Below are 8,898 nucleotides of genomic sequence, written 5' to 3' on the forward strand. Positions count from 1 at the left end.
ATGCGCCTCAAAATCACGTGAGACCCAGACCCGGCCGGCCCCCGCCCCCATTGGGCTAGATCCAGACCTAGCCAGTCCCACCCTTGTCAAGCCCCGCTGGGCAGGGGACGTAGCCTCAGGTCCTCTGGCCCAGCGCCAGGATGGGGGGTGTGGCCTGAGGTCCCCCAGGCCAGACCTGGGCAGGGGGCATACCTTGAGGTCTCCCGTCAAGCTCCGCCAGGTGGGGGACATGGCCTGAGATCCCCAGTCAAGCACCACTGCGTGGGGGGCATGGCCTGAGGTCCCCCATCAAGCCCCGCTGGGCAGGGGTCATGGCCTGAGTTCCCCCAACCCAGCACTGGAGGTGCACCCTGAGGTCCCCTGTCAAGCCCCGCCAGGCAGAGGGGCGCAGCCTCAGGTCCCCTGGCCTGGTGTTGGGACTGGGGGGTGCGGCCTGAGGTCCCCGGCCTGGTGCCGGGGTGGGGGGAGCAGCCTGAGGTCCCCTAGCCCAGCACCAGAACGGGAAGTGCACCTTGAGATCCCCTGTCAAGCCCTGCCTGGCCTGGCGCCGTGGCAGGGGTGAGGCCTGAGGTCCCCCGTCAAGCCCAGCCAGGCAGAAGGGCGCAGCCTGAGGTCCCCTGTCAAGCCCTGCCGGTGGGTGCCCTGAGGGCCCCTGGCCTGGCACTGGGGCGGGGGGTACAGCCTGAGGTCCCCCAGCCTGACACCAGGGTGGGGAGCACGGCCTGAGGTCCCCTGTCAAGCCCCACGGGGGTGGGGGAGGGCATAGCCTCAGGTCCCTGCTGATTGCTCGTTAAGGCTCCTTAAGGGAACTTGGCCTCAGCTGTGGGTGCAGCCATCTTTATGACAGAGTAATGGTCAATTAGCATATTCCCTCTTTATTAGATAGGATGTATGTTTACAACACTTTTTTTAAAATATATTTTTTATTGATTTCAGAGAGGAAGCGAGAGGGGGAGAGAAATAGAAACATCAATGAGGAGAGAGAATCATGGATCAGCTGCCTCCTGCATGCCCCCAACTGGGGAGCAAGCCGGGCATATGCCCTTGACCAGAATCAAACCTGGTACCCTTTGATCCACAGGTCAGCGCTCTATCCACTAAGCCAAACTGGCTAGGGCTGCAACACTTTTTTTTTTTTTTTTGCAACACTTTTAATGGGGGTTAAATAATAAACAATTCATATTGCTTTAAAATTGATAGACATGTCATGTAGGTGTAGAGCAGTGGTCGGCAAACTCATTAGTCAACAGAGCCAAATATCAACAGTACAATGATTGAAATTTCTTTTAAGAGCCAAATTTTTTAAACTTAAACTACTTCTAACACCACTTCTTCAAAATAGACTTGCCCAGGCCATGGTATTTTGTGGAAGAGCCACACTCAAGGGGCCAAAGAGCTGCATGTGGCTCGAGAGCCGCGGTTTGCCAACCACTAGTGTAGAGGAAACATGCATGAGGCATGATATCCACGTTTACATTGGCAACTAAATGGACATTGAGCATTAAGATCATGAATAGTTCAATTTTTATAAAAGTTCATAGAACTAATTAAATTTAGAAAACTAAAAAATTCAGCTTTATTGAAATAGCTTTGATTTAAAATGTTGATATTCATAGCAATAGTGTATTTTGCCTTTTAATTTTTGATAGATAATTTAAATATTTTAGAAGAAAAATAACCTAAGACATTTAAAAATAATTTTTATTTTTGCCTTTCATTAATTTACTTTTTTGTTGTTGTTAATCCTCACCGGAGAATATGTTTTCCATTGCTTTTTCAGAGAGAGTAGAAGGGAAGAAGGGAGGGAGTGGAGAGAGAGAGAGAGAGAGAGAGAGAGAGAGAGAGAGAAACATCGATGTGAGAGAGACACATCGATTGGTTGCCTCCTGCACCCTTCCCAACCAGGGCAGGGAGCAAACCTGCAACCGAGGTATGTGCCCTTGACCAGGAATCGAACCTGAGACCCTTAGGTGTGTAGGCCCACACCACTCACTGACCTACACCAGCCAAGGATAATTTACATTTTTATGAAAGTATGTTTAACCTTTTGCACTCGGATGTCGAGTGTGACTCGACACGGTTAGCATTAGAATAAAGGAATCGAGAAAAAAGCAAGCGAGTGCAAAGGGTTAAATTGTATATACTTTGAATATAATTACATTTTGTATTCTTTAATCCTTTAGTTAACTAACTAGTGCCATTAGCACACAAAATTTTGGATGATGATAGCAATGTTAATGATTTTACTGAGTTGAAAGCCATGTGGAGCAGAGCTCCCACCCACTCCCATCCCTGTATTGGACTGTGATGTGAACAAGAAATCAATTTTTATTGTATTAAGCCACTAACGTTTAGCATTGTTTGTTTTAGCAGTTAATCTACTCCTATCAGAACAAATTGTACCTCATGTTCTTTGATCTTCTTAGCTGATTGTTTTGGTTAAGAGTCAGCATAATTTACCTGTAGAAAAAATAGATTGTACACATAGATTAAAATTTGGATGAACCCCTGTGAAAGTATGCCAAAACTATTTAGATCCATGGTCGGCAAACCTCGGCTCGCGAGCCACATGCGGCTCTTTGGCCCCTTGAGTGTGGCCCTTCCACAAAATACCACAGCCTGGGCGAGTCTATTTTGAATTAGTGGCGTTAGAAGAAGTTTAAGTTTAAAAAATTTGGCTCTCAAAAGAAATTTCAATCGTTGTACTGTTGATATTTGGCTCTGTTGACTAATGAGTTTGCCGACCACTGATTTAGACTATGTATTGAGATGTTAGTTCAGTTATCCCTTTGAATGCTGAAATTAACAGAAGATGACAAATCTTTGCAGTGGGGAAAAATATAATGAAACAGGTGTCAAAATTTCACTTTACAGATGAGGAAATTGAAGGTGATGAAAGTAGGTCAAAAAGACATCTGCCTTGGATCAACAATACTGGTGGGGCAAAGTGGGTTTTAAAATGGTAGAATAGATGAAATACTGCCATTTGTAACAACATGGATGGATCTTGAGAATATCATGCTAAAGTGAAATAAGTCAGAAAAAGTCAAGAACCATATGATTTCACTCTTATATGGGCTATAAAACTGAAAGCAGCAAATAAACACAGAACAAACAAACAAAAGCTGATAAACACAGATAACAGTATGATGGTTACCAGAGGGGAAGGGGGGTGAGGAGAGTTAGTAAGGGGTAAAGGAGATCAAATATTTGGTGACAGAAGATTTGACTTTGGATGGTAAACACACAATGCAATAATATACAGATGATGTGTCATAGAATTGTACACTTAAAACCTATAAAATTTATGAATCAATGTCACCCCAATAAATTTAATAAAAAATTTTAAAGGAAAACACAAAAATGGTAGACTATCAGTAATTTTATATGGCTCAACATAATACTATTGCATCAGGACATTGACTTCAACAATTTATTGTGCCATGTAACAAGATGTCTCAAGGGAGGGCAGCTCCAGTCTTGGTTAATTCAGTGACTCATGGCTTTATCATCAGCAACCCAGGTTCCTTTCATCTTTCCCTCTAACGTCCTCAGCATGTGAGCTTGGCCGCTGGGCCAGCTCAGCTTCAGTCACGACTCAAGGTAATTGTGGTAGATTTGGCCATGACAACGGCTAACAAAAGAAGACAGAAAATTTCTTCCTGTGTCTCACTTTTGGTCAATGAGGAAGCCCCTCTCAGAAGCTACTAAAGTAACTCCTTCCACAGCCCATGGGCCATGATTGAGGCACATGCCTTTTCCATAACCAATCACTTGCAAAGGAAATGTGATCACCATGATTCCTTGGACCAGCGGTTCACAGCCCCAGCCTGTACATCAGAATCACTCTGAACTTTCAAAAACATTTGCCCAAGAATAGAACAATGAAATATGAATCTCTGAGGTAAGACCTAGGCAATGGCACTTTATATGTTTTAAAATACAGCTAGGATTGAGAGCACCACAATAGTTTAATCAGTCATGGACAGTGACAATGACAGTGGCAACCAACAATGTCTGTTAAAATTATTAACTTTTTATTTCCAAGTGAAAAGTGAAAATATTCTGCTTTTTTAAAAATTGAAATATTATCTCCCATCAATCCTTTCCAGGGGCAACCTCTACAATTTTTTGCTTTTGAATCCATCTAGTACTTATTTTTATGACTAGTGCAAGATAGAAAATCTACCCTATGTTTTCATTTGGATAGCCATTTGCCCCACACCATTTATTGAATAGTTTATATTATTCTCACTGATTTGAAATGCCACTCCTACAGCTGTCACATTCTTACCTGACTCTCCCTCCCATACCATAGCTGAATGCTTCACAGTGAGCATCTAACCCAAGCCAAACCTGAGGTTCTTTAAATACTACAAATAAAAAATACCTGCAGTGTCTCTTCAATAGTAGAAACCACACACACACACACACACACACACACACACACACACACACACACACATAGTAGAAACCACAAGGTATGAAGCTTGAGTTTTCAACAGCCAAGTTTCTGCCACTTACTCTAAAGTGAGGTCTACAATCAGAGAAAAGTGACTATTACAGGGAGGGGAGCATGGTGGTGCTTGATGCTTGAATTCCAGTTATTTTTGAGCTACATAGACTCCTTTTTTTCTTTTCTGACAGACCCTGCCTCAGGTTTATTTGTACAAATAGCACAGGAGGACATCAGCTCCATGCAACAGCAGCCCAGGGGATCACACTAGTCCTTCTTGCCCTCACATCAGCAGGCAGAGGCCTTTACTGTGGAGCCTTCCTGGGAGCCTGGGAACCTTTAGGAGCCTAAGCTGGAGCTGGAGCTGCAGCCGCAGCCTGGGGCTTGGTTTGAGCCTTGGTCGTGGACTTTTGGCCGACAGAGCCTGAGATCCTTGGCGATGGGGGCACAGTACATTCCTCAAGTGTGGGGTGAGCAATGAAAGGCAAGCTGATGGAGCTTGCAGCTGCCACCCTTTGGGATCTTGGGGTTGGCCTCCTTGGGCTTTATGAGGTCCTTGATAGCCTTGGAATGTGCGCTCGTGGCCTTGGCATTGCTGACCTGCATCTTCTTCAGGCCTTTCTTGTTGTGCTTCTTGGCCAAGCACATGTTCCTCAGGAATTTGGGGTCCACCCCCCTAAGAGATTTATATCTTTGTGATCGGGATTTCTTGATGCCATTTCTGTGCCATTTTCAGGACTGGTTGTGCATGGTGTCGTTCTTGGACTTGGCCGTGTTTACACCGATGCACCCAGTTTTCAAAGCATCTGGGACCAGAAGAGAAAGAGCCCTTTCCCACTTTTTACTCTCATCCCTTCCTTGAATTTATGAGCAAAATGTTTTATGGTGTTGGGCCTAAGCTTGTTCAAAGTGGGTGTCTGTCTTGTAACTAAAAGAGGCAAAGATGTAAGCTAGAGTCTCCATGCTGAATACAGAGTTGAATCTGACGAGGGCCAGGCGCTAGCCAAGGTCATCTGTGCAGTTAGACATCACATAGGTCATCTATGCTCTGGAACTCTTTGCCTCTTGATTTTCAAATGTCTCTTTTGTTTCCTTTTCCTTTAGTGTCCCAGACAAGTTTTATGTTGAAGAAATTTAGGCCAGTCTCTGTCAAGCCAGAGGGAAAGGTTTTCCTCACCTGGACTAGGCTAGCCAATGGTTTCAGAGCTTAACAGAAGCCAAGAATAGCGAAGGCAGCGGGCCTGGGGCAGCGAAGGAAGCACCTCGTTGCAGAGAAGTCTAGGATGACTGTAATCCCTGAGCCCTTCCCATCCAGATCTTGCCTCCTGTAACCTAAGGGCACTCTGCCAGGCAGGAAGCCACATCCTTAGCACAAACAGATTTCAAGAGAAATGGCCTCTGTGGTCATGGGAAAATCTAAGGAGCAGAGGTGGGAAAGTTGAATGGTGACTCAGCCACCAGATTCCCAAAGTCATGTATGCTGAGCTAAGGCCTTTCTTTCCCTTGCTGGATAGTTAACGTGAGGCAAGTCTCTTCTGGAACCATGACAGGAGGCCAAGGCTGGCACTTGTTCCTTGCCCGGGCTGAGCAGACTAGACAACACTTTCGGTGTTGGACAGTCAGCTACACAGAGACAAGATGAAGCTGGCGCGTGAGCTGGTTCCCAGGGAGCGGTGCTGAGGGAGGCTGAGTCTGTGGAAGCACCGGACCACCAAGAGAAGTGACAGAGCCTAGAATCTAAGCAAGGAGAACAACGATTGTTCAACATTCTGAAAATGCCAACAACATGTAAAACCAATACTCACTTTTTTTTTTTCTTTTTGGCATTCTTTGCTGCTTAGCTCTTGCATATTTGGTGTCACTACTGTTGAGTATAAGTGCACCCAACAATTCGAGATAAAATAGAAAACTTCAGATTTAAAATACTTTCCCTGGCCAGGTAATATTGCACAGGTTTCTTTGTTTTTTTATTACTTTTTAAAACCATTTTTATTGATTTCAGAGAGGAAGGGAAAGGGAGATAGAAACATCAATGATGAAAGAGAATCACTGATCTGCTGCCTCTTACACGCCCCCTACTAGGGATTGGCCCCGCAAAATGGGCATGTGCCCTTGACTGGAATCAAACCCGGGTCCCTTCAGTCCGCAGGCCAACGCTCTATCCATTGAGCCAAACCAGCTAGGGCCACAGACTTCTTTCAATGAGGTTAGGCCTTATGATTAGAAGTAAGCACTCCAGCCCTGTACTACTTTGATCTGGCTGAGCTGTGCCACCTGCCAAGGAGGGCAGGAAATGATGCATACTTCAGGCAGAGCTGTTCTTCAGGAAGGAAGAGCATGTACAGTACGGACGTTGTGATGAGTAAAGTAGAATTGGGGCAATTTCTGTGTTTCCCAGATCATGGTTAGATGATAATGCAGGGAATGCTCCCCTGCCCTAACACTCAATGGGAAGGATTTCTTCACCAAACACTGTGACCTTAAGATCAGCCCTCAGCCCCCCAAAGTTCCTAAGGCCATTATACTGTGGGAAAGCAAAGTTCTTCCCTCTTGGGTGCCAGAATCTCACTCAAATTGCTTTCCTCCTAGCATTTATAGACCATGCGGATCCTACGTGTAGATTCCTGGCTTGGCCCTGAATTCCAGGCCCTGCTATCTTACTATTGCCCAGCCCCTCTCCTCCAGGTTGAGGCTATGAGCCCCCTGTCCCCAGCACTCAGCCCCCAGGCCTCTGTGCATCTTCGAGAAAAAACAAAAAGGTTTTTCAGATTTCAGATATTTGCTACAAATCAAGAATAGGATGACCTTTATTAAGCGAATCATACTGACAAGAAGTCTGACAAACATGAAAAGTCATAAAATGTAATAGTCCAAAGGGTTCCAAGCACACATGCTATAAGGATCCCATATATTATAAGGAACAATCTTTTGAATGTGTTAGCATTCTGTTCTCTCTGAAGGAAAAAAAAAAAGTTCTATAGAGAGAAGAGTCCAATTTAATAAAAAAATGACTGTAGTTGAATGTGTGGAAGTGGAAGAAACCAGCCTTGTGAGCAGGTTTACTCAAAAACCCTCTGCTTGACGAAACCGGTTTGGCTCAGTGGATAGAGCGTCGGCCTGCGGACTCAGGGGGTCCCAGGTTCGATTCCGGTCAAGGGCATGTACCTTGGTTGTGGGCACATCCCCAGTAGGGGGTGTGCAGGAGGCAGCTGATCGATGTTTCTCTCTCATCGATGTTTCTAACTCTCTATTCCTCTCCCTTCCTCTCTGTAAAAAATCAATAAAATATATTTTAAAAAAAAAAACCCTCTGCTACCGACAGCAATGCCAGCGTACTGCCTAGAAGTGGCAGCTGGAGCCAACTCCTTGCAGCCCGTGTGTGATAATAATGTTACGGTCATAAGGAAACCCCTCTAATGTATAAAATAATTACTGTGTGAAATGTTTGCTGTGTGGAAACCCCAATACTCTGTAACTTCCAAAACTGATCACCACCCCACTATCTTGATGTAAAAGCCCTGAGCGCTTAAAGTATAAATGCCCTGCTCCTAGCATAAGGCACACCGCCTGGCCCACACTGATAAGGACACAAGTTGTTTACTGCTGGCTATATAAGCCTAGGACCTTCTTCAGTCGACGTCTCCTGCCTGATAGAGGAGGACTCCACGTCGCTTCGTGAGACAAGGCCCTAACTGCTCTGCTGTGTGAGCCTGAACCAACTGCGGCCGCCTGTCTTTTTTCGTCGTCCGTCCTGCAGTGTGCATCGCCGGGGGGCCCTTGCTGGATGGAGCCTAGGACCCACTAGGAATAGGTAAATAAACCCTGTGCGATTGCATACTAATTCTGTCTTGTGTGTCATGCGTTCCGGTTCGGCTCAGCTGTCTAGACATTGAAGTAAACAGGGGATAGGCCGCTATTGCTGACTCCTGGTCACCTGCGTTTGTCCCACTAAGTCTAGACAGATAACCAATTAATTGAGGCCTAATTGGGACAATGTGCATGGCTTTTGTTTCTTCTACCTACAACCAGCCATCTCTGACATGCATCAAAGGCCTCACCCCAAACCCATGCCTCTTGCCTCGGTGTTTGCATTGCTCCTCGCTTAAACCCTTACACAGGTGTGAATCTTTGCTCTCACACTCATGGGCTGCTTGCTCTCTTCCTGCATGGACAGCAGCCCTGCATGCTTCCGGTTTTCGATGTTTGCTTGTTCTTCCAGCCCAGAGGAGAAATCCGGGATCATCGATGCCCTGCATGCTCTTCACCAGCCCTGTCTCCCACCCTTGCATGGCCTTTCCCTGCTTCCACCCCCCTCCTCCTTTTCCCCTTCCTTCTTCACCGGGTTTTCCAGTGGACCCAACAGCCTATGAGGCACCGGGTCTCAGGAGGGAGCACATATTGATTGCTTCCCCACTGTTCCCCTCACCCCTCTGCTCATTCAT

At 45.9% G+C, this 8,898-nt stretch overlaps 1 pseudogene; it reads right to left on the reverse strand.

Annotated features, from left to right (window-relative positions):
* Window positions 1-4,761: 4,761 nt before the first annotated feature.
* LOC103283902 (60S ribosomal protein L29-like) lies at window positions 4,762-8,898 on the reverse strand (annotated as a pseudogene).

This window comes from Eptesicus fuscus, chromosome 5 (genome assembly GCF_027574615.1).
Source record: "Eptesicus fuscus isolate TK198812 chromosome 5, DD_ASM_mEF_20220401, whole genome shotgun sequence".
NCBI classification, from domain to species: domain Eukaryota; kingdom Metazoa; phylum Chordata; class Mammalia; order Chiroptera; family Vespertilionidae; genus Eptesicus; species Eptesicus fuscus.